The sequence below is a fragment of the Zerene cesonia genome, chromosome 20, assembly GCF_012273895.1.
Source record: "Zerene cesonia ecotype Mississippi chromosome 20, Zerene_cesonia_1.1, whole genome shotgun sequence".
Lineage (NCBI taxonomy): Eukaryota > Metazoa > Arthropoda > Insecta > Lepidoptera > Pieridae > Zerene > Zerene cesonia.
In genome coordinates this window covers 9,284,284-9,297,139 of record NC_052121.1, presented here as the reverse complement: position 1 = coordinate 9,297,139, position 12,856 = coordinate 9,284,284, and the positions used below count along the sequence as shown (strand labels likewise).

The 12,856-nt window shown below is 31.5% G+C and overlaps 1 protein-coding gene and 2 non-coding genes across 3 annotated transcripts in view; 2 read left to right on the top strand and 1 right to left on the bottom strand.

Annotated features, from left to right (window-relative positions):
- The window catches only part of LOC119834762, a 307,955-nt gene that overhangs the window by 7,999 nt on the left and 287,100 nt on the right, over positions 1-12,856 (top strand). The window lies entirely within an intron of this gene.
- On the top strand, positions 5,527-5,598 carry Trnae-cuc. Its single transcript has one exon. It is a non-coding gene; the product is annotated as a tRNA-Glu (tRNA).
- Positions 6,515-6,585, bottom strand: Trnag-gcc. The gene has a single exon. It is a non-coding gene; the product is annotated as a tRNA-Gly (tRNA).

Genomic DNA, 12,856 nt, shown 5'->3' with positions numbered 1-12,856 from the left:
GCACGACTGCCTGCATATTGCAATTGCTAACTTGCGTAATTTATACCCAATCTTCTGTTAGATATATTAATGAAATGAAAATTAGCATTATAAATTGAGTAATTTATTATGGATGTTAGTTAAGCCTGATAGTGAACCATCTCCATGTATTATGTTATAGATTGATCCTTCGAGCAGGATGTAGGCCAAATTGTATATGTATTACATATTGTATTGTGTATTTTTGTATATAACATAGTGTTGCTCAGTCATTCAGTATCAAGTTTGTAGTTTTCAAATTAAAAATCTATCTATACAAAAATGAATAATTTAATCAATATCTATCTTTAGAAGACTGGAGACTAACATTGTCTCACTCAAATATTCATACTATTACATTGTCTATCGATTCATTAATAATATAATATTCTAAGTAATAAATTACGTCTAAATAACAATGATTTAGCGGATAGCGATTAATTGTGATCGTATCACCTTGAACCCTCGATTTAGCTTACCAATTAACAGATCCAAAGGCCTTGGGTGTGCTTAACCAAGTGTCAAATGCCTATATGAATAGTATTGAGTATTGGAGATAATGTCATTTCGTATAAACATTAAATGGGAGAAGTGACTTATGACGTCAAATGCTAAAGAGTCTTAATAATTCTCATAACATAAACGAATATAATTTGAGTCTTAAAAGTGAAATAACTTTTGTTGAATTTTTATTATAATGCTGTAACACCTCTAAGGTTACAAATGTTTATGGGCCACCTGATCCTTGGTTTGCTCTATCATGAAAATAAACAGAATAGTCATAGAAAACAAAGAAAGTTAAATCTACTTATATTATTATTTTAATTTAGCTATTTAGGTATCACTAAATAATATAATCTGGGATTTATATCGGATCGTTAAATTTTACCGAGGCCAAGTCGAAAATGAATTTATCCAACAGAAAAAAATACCACAGTAAATAAATGACCTTCAAATTAACATGTTTTATTATTAACTAGAGGTCCGCCCATGGTACATATATAGCCTATAGCCTTCCTCAATAAATGGGCTATCTAACACTGAAAGGATTTTTCAAATCGGACCTGTAGTTCCTGAGATTATTGCGTTCAAACAAACAACTCCTCAGCTTTATAATATATAGATTAATGCTATTATTTTTATCACAAAACCATACACATATTATCCATCTTCATCTAAAGAATTATATTCGCTAAATAGAGATCGAGAAAAGAAAGGAAAAAGCATAAAAACGTTAATTACTCAGCAGTGAATGAGTCGCAATTATAATTTTCTTTTGCCATCTGCACAGCGATTTCACAATAAGTACGTGCATTATATAAAAGCATAATATACCTGTATACAACGTAGTGATGTATAATTATTGTTAAATTCATAAAAATTATAATTAATTGTATGATTTTTATTTATAATAAAACTCTATGAATCTTATTACTAATAGTTGCAAAAAGTCTTATTACTAATGGTTAATTAGGCAGGCTCTTCTAGGCAACCAGGGTAAAAGGTAACTTAATAAAATTAAATATGTAGGTAGGAATAAGCAAGAAGTTAAAAGGTTTAATAGAGAAAATAGGCGGTAAAAAAAAATACAAGAAAATAGATATATATTGACCTACTGAACTGATACTGACTTTTCATCATTATCATCATCATCATCAGCCTATATATATGTTCCCACTGCTGGGACACAGGCCTCCTATGAGGGGTTACTGATTTTTATCCTACTAATATTATAAAAGCGAAATATTGTGAGGATAGATGTATGTGTACGTTCATTAGTCTTTCACACAAAATCTGCTGAACCGATTTTTAGTACGTAGATAGCGGACAACTGGAATAACACATAGGCAAAATTTTATCCCGATATTTCTACGGGATACAGACTTACGCGGGTGAAACCGCGGGGCGCAGCTGGTATATTATATAGGTAAGTACTAAAATATTATATTTAAATCGCTGGAAATAGTTATATTTGTTTTCATATATTCGTTGAATTAACCTTCTCATTTCTTCAATAGCCGGTAACATACTATGTGTATGTTTTTTTTATTACAAAGGAGGTTTTATTGTTTTAAAAGGAAAATTGTTAAATTTTGTTACCTGTTTGTACTGTTATTTTTAAAATATTGTAATAATTGATATTTTATATGAATATTGTAATTCGTACATAGTTTCTCTTACAAAGAGGTAATACATTTTTATTATATTAATTGTCCAACGCTTGAATAAATAATACATATTAAAGATGGACTATGTGTATACTAATTTATAAATTGTTACATTATTTATTGCCCATATATCATTGAACAAGGAACAAATACTTGGTGTAATGTTTGCAATAATAATGTTTGTGTCTATAAATGGTAAATTGGATGTAGTAAGGTCAATTACTCCTTGTTACTATATAGAGATGGTTATAAAAGAACATTTATTATTCATGATTTATAAATAACTAGCTGTGCCCCGCGGTTTCACCCGCGTAAGTCCGTATCCCGTAGGAACATCGGAATAAAAAGTTGCCTATATGTTATTCCAGTTATCCAGCTGTCTACGTACCAAATTTCATGGCAATTGGTTCAGTAGTTTTTACGTGAAAGAGTAACAAACATCCATACATCCATACAAACTTTCGCATTCATAATATTAATAGGATTATTCATTCGATGGTTCGTTTTATAGTTTTTGATATGTCGGCAAGAACGAATGGTGTTACGAATTTTTTTTTAATCTTATATATTATGGTTATAGTATCGTATATATTATGTTTTTTGGTATGTATTAGTTGAAAGTACATAGATTTCGTATGAGGTTTCAGTCCGTAACGCAGGCTGTTTCGTTGTGAACAGGGCTGATATCTTTATTTTCGTTTTGATTAAAATTGAGGCGAGAGGCGTTAGAATCGTTTCAATTGTGAAAGTGACACTGCGTTTAACAAAATCTAAAATGGCGGATTTTTGGCGCCAATTGTGTTCCGATTTTATTTTTAAAATTTATATCGTATGAAGTAATAAAATAGACGTATCGAATGTTTTTGTATTGATAATAAAATAAATCAAAATAAACTTTATATCCCTACTAATATTATAAATGCGAAAGTAACTTTGTCTGTCTGTCTGTTACGCTCTCACGCCTAAACCAATCAACCGATTTTTATAAAATTTGGTATGAAGATAGAGCTGAACTTGGAAAAGGACATAGGATTCTTTTTATCGCGAAAAAAAGGGTAGAAAGGGTTGAAGAGGGGATGAAAGTTTGTATGAAAGTTTGTTATTGTCAAACCGATTTTGATGAAACTTGGTATGAAGATGGAGCTAAACGTGAGAAAGAACAAACTATACTTTTTAATGCGAAGAAAATACTCCTTACCATGTCGCGCGTTATAAGCGAATTCTACGCGGGCGAAGCCGCGGGCGAAAAGCTAGTAGGTTATAAATTTGTATGCTGTGTATTTTTACAGAAGCTATCTATAATCTCGGGATTAAGCATTTACTATGAAATAGTTACCGTTTAAGTTTCTATTTCACAGTTTATTCTACTGATATTATAAACGGAATAGTTTGTAACTATGAATTGATGTATACACAAAAACAGCTTATCGTATCTATATAAAATTTGGTACAGAGATATATTATAGCAAATAATCCAGGCGGGATTAGAACATATGCTACTTTCCCGGGTACGGAGAGTGATGCCGCGGGTTAAAGCTAGTCTCCAAATGTGTAAGACGTATATTGTTGTAGTTAGAACGATAAATAGATGTTTGTTAATAACCAAACGCCAAGTGACAATGCTTTATTCATGCTCGTATAAATCAAACAGATGACGTCATTGCTTACAAAACGTCCATTGGTATATTTTGAAATGTTTATATAACTATATATAGCGTTAGTTTCAAGGCAATTATTATAAGAAAAATATATTTTGTGTATATTGGTTGTAAATATATCTGCTGAATTAACAAACATTGTTTTATTAGGAACCTAGCTGCGCGCCGCGGTTTCACCCGCGTATTTGCGTATCCCGTAGGAATATCGGGATAAAGAGTTGCTTATATGTTATTCCAGTTGTCCAGCTATCTACGTACCAAATTTCATTGCAACCGGTTCAGTCGTTTTTGCGTGAAAGAGTAACACACACACACATCCTTACAAACTTAAACAAACTTAAATTTATATAATAAACATTAATGAGCAAATGTCATCAAGGTTGATACCAGAAGTTACGAGGTCTGACTTCAGGATAAGGCAAAAATTTAGCACTCAAGCAGAGAAATCAGAAAATATTAAATAATTTTTAAATTTTTTTTCAATTAGATAATTGTTCGTAACTTTTATGACTGTATGTTAACAAGATTTTTAACTTTTTAAAATAACTTTAAAACACAAAAATAAAACCTAACAGTTTATGGTGCATTTACACATTCATGCGAATCGCGATTCGCATAACGAAAACGTATACAGTCAAAATCTATTATAATGACATCAAAGGGACTTCTCATATTTAGTCGTAAAAACTGATTGTCCTAACAACGGATGTCTTAGAACTAGATTTTGGTCATTTTAACCGATATGTTGTTATAAATGATGTTGTTGTAAACAGTTTTGACTGTATATAAACTGCACTGCCTTTACGCGTTGAAAACCGGGTTTTTAAGGGCCGTTTTTCTGACGTAATCAAAGGGCAAATACGGCGAACATAAAGTCACTGTACCATAGATAATACTATGGGTACTACCACAGATAATACAATACTATACTAGTATTCAAGGAAGTGTTAACAGACATGAGAGAATGGTTCTTCGCTTGATTAGGCGAATGTGTAAATGCACTGTTAGAAATATTTTAGATTTAGACGGTTTTAAGATAATATGATATATTAAGGTAAGGAATAAGAAATGAATAGCGCATTAGTAGATATTACAATGGGTAATAAATATTTATCATGGAATATGTAAATATATAGAGATATTTATCTATAATTATAAATTTTACCATACATTTGTAATGGCTGCGCGCCACACCTTGTGGTTACGTAATAATGAATTATTTATACACTAGAAGCTTGCTTCGGCTTTGCTCGGGTTAGAAAGGGACAGCAGTATGCCATTAGTTAATAGTTAGGGTTCTTAGATAAAAAAAAAACCTAATAAAAACTTTTTTTGTGCTCACAATGGTCATTAACTTCCGCGAAATTTTGACTTAGTATTATTGGCGATTAAAATATTTCATTTAGATCGATATTCTGTAGGATTTAGATTTTATCGTTTTTTTATCTTAGTCAGATACTTAAGTAGGTTACCTACTAATATCTAAAAAATATAAAAAAATAATTATAATATGTTCATAAATTTATTTCAATTGGTATAGTGGTTTTCGATGTACGACTCTCTACATGTACAGGGAAACATTTATTATAACCTTATAATTAATTTCATTTTCAGTAATTTTGTTCATAATCATAGCTTGAAAGCATTTGTAATATAGCTAATTTTCAGCTGCTCTTCCATCATCCGATATGGTCTAGTGGCTAGGATACCTGGCTCTCACCCAGGAGGCTCGGGTTCGATTCCCGGTATCGGAAATTCCTTTTTGTATAATTTTTTTTTAATTTAATATACGTTCGCCCTGACATATATATTTTTAATAGTATCTAAATTGAACAATCCACTGTAAGTTTTTATAATATTGTCTATAATATAATTATTTATTATGTTTGTGTCTTAAACATCTTAAGAATAGCTGAATCTAAATTAAACAAAAAAAAAAAAATATATATGAAAAAATCTAGAAAGTTTCATTATTCGGAGCAAAAATTATGTATTATGTAGTGTCTGTAATAAAACTATTTTTTATGGGGAAAATAACTATAAATGAATATTCAGAATATCTTTAAAATTAATACGCACTTTTACTTCTCACTGTGATAAATTTTAGTTAAAAGTGAAAGGTGTGACTTGAAATCGTAAACTTTAGTTAAATTTAAACCGTGGTTAGTGACCTAGATGAGGTGTCAGTGTTTACCAAGTGGGACAGATTTATAAATAACGCGTTATTTGTACCATACGACACTGTGTCTAAATTGTTTAAATTCATTCGGTTTCGTATCAAAGGTTCATATTCTTTTCCTTACCCTTCCCAGTACATTGCTGTATCCCCAGACGTCCTTTCTTTATCCTCTTTCTCCTATAAGCTGGCACTACATTTGCTAAGAAATTATCTCTAAGATTTTTCATTGATGGTTGCATACTATAAGACGTTCCACTATTTCGCTTGCTGCGATTAAAGAATTGTATACATTTTTAATTTACTTGGATGCAAAAGATACTTAGAAATTTTATTTGTTACTATTTAAAGAGTCGAAATATAAAGAGTTAATATAATAAAGATTTTCTGACATAAAAATTTTGTAATATTGAAAATCAAATTTACATGAGCAAAAATAATTTTTATTTAAGTAAATCAGATTTTTGTAACAAAAATAAAAATAGAAAAAAGATTGCATCGGCCGGGAATCGAACCCGGGCCGCCCGCGTGGCAGGCGAGCATTCTACCACTGAACCACCGATGCTGTGTATAACTGTTTGAAAATGTGGTTTAGAAAATATTTATGTTTTCACTATAATCATCGATAGTCTACAACAATTTGCTATGCTGTTAATTAATCATTAAATAGAAAGCTTGTCAGTTTACAATTTGAGAGTTGGAAGTAAATTTTATTTTATATTGAACTATCTACCTTAATAGAAGTGTTATAAATTATGGTTAATTTGTTTTGTTATAATAATAATTATTTGCTTGGATTTTTTTTATAATATATACGAAATTATATATCTCTCAAAACACTACACTTATTTGTTGATTTTTCCTTCAAGGCCAATCCATAAAAATCATAGGTGATTATATGGTATTTAATGTTTTTGTTCCATTCTATAAAAAATAAATAACATAAAAATCGAGTGTCATTTTTACATCAATATCTGAGACGGAACGAAGATGTTTTCAGTCTTCCGAACTGGGTCGCAGCCCTCGATACTGTGTCAACAGGGAATTAGCTAGGGCTGTCAAAACATGTTTTAATATTATATAAAAAAAAAACTGATCAGTATTTTTAGATGTAAAATATAGAAAGATATAGCGGTAAAAAATGTTGCTTTTACGTAAATGTGATTATTGGAAGATACCGTAATTTTTGCGTGACTCATAAGATGTCTCCTCCTATATTAGTATTAAGTAGATCAATATTGATTTTATTTGCATCTTCTATTTCTGCTATAAGTAAATTATGTTAATCGGTCACGGTGTGACCATTTTTTCATTGTTTGTATGCATATTGTGTTTTTATTGGAATCTTCGCACGCGTAGCAACCCTCACTTTCAGAGGCCTCTCAGCTTTGCCGTATCGTAAAGGAAAACCTCACACCGCTTCGTCTATAAGCCCACTACTTCATTTACTCGTTCTTAATGTGGAAAACCAATTTAACAAATACTTGTCTTGTTTCGGCTTCCTCTATGAGTGAAAAGTTATCCTATTTAAAGTCGCGAAAACTAAATATAACTAAATATAACCAAATAGAATAAATAATAATGAAAAGGGAAGTCTCGTAGCCATTAGTAGGGTATAGGGATGATACACATCCGTTTCACTGACCGATTTTCTTTATAGATCAGTAGGTGATCAGCCGTCTGTATCCTGTATCCGAGACATTTGTTTTGTGAGTCCCTAACGGAATTCGAAACCAGGACCTACGGTACTATACTGACGAGTTCTCGACTGTACCAAAAAGGCGATCAAGATAATGAGTGAATAGATCTATATTTTTTTAATTTACAATTATAAATGCGAGAGTATTTTTTAGTATTGATGTGAAACCGCGATCGAATCTGATGATATTCGCCATTTATCTTTTATATTGGACTGATTAAAAATCAAAATTACACCACTTACGTTACATTATTTCTTATCGACTGATGCCATTAATTCTACTTTCAACCACGTTCCCCAAAATTATGGAGAGATATCCAATAACGTTCCCATTATCGATCCGATTTTAGAATTGGCGTGGTATCTTCCTCGCCAGGAGCGTCCGCGACCTTTATAGTAGAAAAGAATAGACCAGACTAGACCGGGGCGAGTGGCTCATCTATAAACATTCTATCAAATTGTGTATATTCCGTGGGATTCTCAAGGGTAGCTGATTCTCAGGGGCGTCTACCCCACGCACGTGCCTGTACGTACCTGACATCTTAACGACAGGTGGACTTAATCCGTCAAGCACGAGTGACAATGGAACATTTACATTTAATGATACACTATTTTGGATAAAATTTCAAGAATTGCGGGAGAACATAGTGGTATATATAGTATATACTAGCTGCACCCGGCAAACGCTGTTCTGCTTTACTCTTATCGTTTAGTGGTATGAAAAATAGATGTTAGCCGATTCTCCGACCTACCCAATATGCTTACCAAATTTCAGAGGAATCGGTCAAGCCGTTTCGGAGGAGTATAGAGTCTAACATTGTGACACGAGAATTTTATATATAAGATTAGTAAATAAATGTTAAAAGTATGTTATGACCATTCAAAACTGCTTCTAGAAGTAGTCTTATTGAATATATAAATGTTTGATGTTTGTATAAATGTACCATCTGCATATGAGTGGTAAATTGAAAAAAAAAATGTGTCAATATGATTCAAATAAAGCGAAATAATGAAATATTCATACTTTTCGATTATGTTCTTATTACTAAATAACTTTTATCACAAACACAACATATCAACAGGGAAAAAACAATAAATTTAAATAGCTTAATCTTTAACCTTTTTATACGCGTAACATTTTAATCATTTCAAATTAATTACAACTACTCTATTCTCTTTTAGAAATTAAAAACTTTTCAACGGATTTTAAACGCGATTTATTCATTATATTATTAACCCGACGTTTCGAACACTTTACAGCGAGCGTGGTCACGGGGAGACTGACTTGTGCTCGCTCCACGCTCGCTGTAAAGTGTTCGAAACGTCGGGTTAATAATATAATGAATAAATCGCGTTTAAAATCCGTTGAAAAGTTTTTAATTTCTAAATGTATAATACTCGCGTGAAACCAAACACAAGAAAATACTACTCTGTTCTCATTAAAAATTTTCCTACTGATAAAGCTGTGAAAAATTTCACCACACCATTTGACCCGAGTGTGCTATCTAGGTATCCTACAAAAAGCTAGATATCTTACACGTAATCTCAAAGTCGTTTGGATCAGAAACTGGGGCACAGCTTCTGGGAGCTTTGAAGTTTGCTGCGGTTTCGTTGCTCCTTTGTTCTGCGGTTTTGTGAAGTTAAGATATTAATGATAGATGGAGTTTTGATATGAATATATTTGTATGGTAATACTTCTGTGTGAGATCTATTTGCGTCTTTATAATTACAAGTAAACAAGTAAATTCTTGCAATGTTTTGAGTATCCGTTTCTAATAAAAAATATTTGTTTTTGTCATAGTATGTGTGTAATTAGGATTAAAACGTATTTTTTCGTTTAAATATCTATTTAAATGAAAAAGTACGTTGATTGAACAAATACCATAACATAGGTTACTTCAATTAGACTTTTATCTTTTAACAGAAGCCGTTGTGTTTCTTTTGTTTATCTTCAAAATCCGTTAGATGCATAGAAATTGTCAACAATTTATGATGTTAACACAAGATTTATGATGATAACACATTTCCACACTCTAGATGTCCTAAATAGTTATATAATCGAGTATTATATCAAAGGTTTAGATGTCATAAGTTTAATATTTTGTGAAAGGAACTTTCTTAAGTTTTTTTTCGAATTTATTACTACTCGGTAAAGTGGTTAGCGCGTGAACGTTGCGACGAAAGGCCCCGGGTTCGATACCACTATAGACTAATATTACATTATAAGCACAGAAGATTGATTATAGTTTCCCAAAATAGAACGTTATATATGGATCCATGAGACCAATACTTAACAAAGGGACTATAAAGAATAAGGATATAAAATATGAAAGCATATGTATACGTATGCCTACAAGAAATGCTATTCTAGTTCTAGGGTCGCTAACTTGTTTTCGAAGGCATAATAGTATTTCTATCAACAAAAGAGTGTCCAAATTATTGTGTTTTACAAAAGGTCATAAAAATGAAAATTTTTTGTATAAAAATATTATTTGTCTTTAATATGTTTACATTATAAACAATACAATGTCTAAAATATATTAGAGTATTAATGTGGAATATTGATCAAAAGATCATGAGTCCATTATACCAAACAGGGTTATTTAGAATCTTAACCTAAAACATATTATAACATGCGAGGCAACCCCACCTCCTTCCGGGACAGTCGGATAAAATGAACATTAACTGTTAATTTCGTTTAAATAATAAAGCCTAACTGTACCCTTTGTTTATGGTCAGTGGCAAACACTTCCGTTGCCCGAAAAAAGGTAAAAACCGCTAAACAAACGAGGGTTTTGCTCAAATCATTTTATACATTAAATATTTATGTTACAGTTCTCATGTTAAGAGGTTCGGGTGTTTATAATGTTATCTTATTACTTATGAGTATAACCCGCAGTTATAAACAATGTTTAGTACATGAGAAATTTTGAAAGAATAGAAAAAATTTGATCACGAGGCAGGATTCGAACCTGCGTATCTTGCCTAACCGTAGCAAGAAATTTTTTCTATTCTTTCAAAATTTCTCATTTATAAAGCATTTCAATGCTATAAAACTAAAAATTAAATGTTTAGTACAGAATAAATCATATTGTTTCGTTGATTATGCATTTTCTTTCTTAAAAATATTGGGTACTAGGCGCTCGTCCCGGCTCCGCCTGGGTATCAAGATTTACTTTTGTCACAAAGGAGCATTTAATCGGGATAAATAGTATCCTATCACCCAAGTCAGTTCATACCCTGTCTGTATACTAAATTAGCAATTAGTCTAATTAGTAGTTTCAGCGTGATTGACTGACAAACATCTAAATAAACTTTCACATTTATAATATTAGTGTTAAGTCTGATCAAAGGCTGTGTTTTTCTAAAAAGTCTAATTTGATAAGTCTAGAAGAGGTTTATGGAATTATTCGAGAGATTAGGAGGTGAATGTAATCTTTCTAGAATATATTGATTTTGTATTTGACCGTGTAATACATACGAAGTTTGACTTAAATCTGTCCTTTTAAAGAAGGTGAAATCGTATCTAGTGGTTTTCATATGAACACACATTATGTTGTTAGTAAAAGCGTATTATAAAATCACTGACAAAACGGGTAAACAAATGAAAATTATAAGTTTCGCTATGAATATAAAATGCAATTACATAAATTAAGTTTGCTTCGAACACAATAAAGATAAACGTCTTAATGAAGCTCCAGTGTAGATCGGTTGTATTTAATTGATGTACGTTTTATGATTTTACTATAATCATGATTAATGCTGTGATTTCGCCGTAAATACAATGTAACAAGCAGTGGTGGCTCAGTGGTGAGAACCTCGGACTTCGAAATCGATAAGTCGGAGTTCGAGACCGGGCGAGCGTGTAGGGAATAAATTGATTTTTCAATTTATTTGCACGTGTGAATAACATCACCACTGCTTAAAACGTCACGATGTTTTCCTTCACCGTTTCAACGGCATGTCCAAGAATCAAAAGTTCGACGACACGTGACATCTGCCAACCCGCACTTGGCCAGCGTGGTGGATTACAGTGAGAGATTTTCATTATATTGGTCCAATAGTTTTAGAGACTGTTCAATACAAACAAACAATAAAATAATTCTCATGCAATATTAGTTTGTATAGGATCCGTTAAGTTATAAAAATATTAATTTTCTTTACATGCAAATATAACGCTTAATTATCTTAATTATCAAGGCCTTTTAGCCACCTCTTATCAAGACCCCAATTTAAAAATAGATAAAACCTCAAACAAACTTTCTTAAATCAGCAAAGAACAAACACTATTCACCGCTGTAATTCTAGAACATTCTAAGAGCTATTGGGTTTCACGGACGTTGTATTATACTCTACAAAAGCTAGGTCTCAAGAATCGACACTAGACTTCAGAAATTAGGTCATCTAGCTTATCGCTGTATTGATTTTTCCGACATTAGCATGCTGGCGGAAAAATTTAATACACTTTATGTAACTAACTGTGTTTGATTAAATGTCCTGCAAGAAATAAGTATTTTTAAACGCAAATTATACCGTAATTATGGCAATGGCTAATGATAATAGCTTAGCATATATAGTTATGTATGAACACTTAAAAAACATCGATACAATATTTAGACTTTACTAAGTACTAATGCGATTTGTGATAAATAAAAATTATAAAAAAATATGAGATGTTTTGGTAGTATCATTAATATAAAACTTGTAAAACTAAGAGCATTATTTTTACAAAATATGAGGAAGGATAATCGTTAGAAAGTAATTGGCGAATACTGAATGAATTAATTACAAAACTTGGTCTAATTTTTGAGTAACACTCAAAGTACATACTTATTTTACACAATCATTTCTTACAAGAATACACCAGTATGTAGTTATAAAGTAGCTATTTAAGTAATAAGCACCACGCAATGTCTAGAGCTAGAGCACATAAACTTGCCTTAAAATACGTTTTTAAAATGTAGAGTAAGTACAACATAAAAAGGAGAGACAGTAAATAATTAAAGAATGTAATTTTAGAGTCCGCGCTCTGTACAAGTATTTCGTAAATTGTGCTAAGCACTAAATATGTTTGCGTGGCAAAACAAATCCTCCATAGCAAATCAAAGCGGAGTCCCATTCAGTTTCAAGCGTCGGT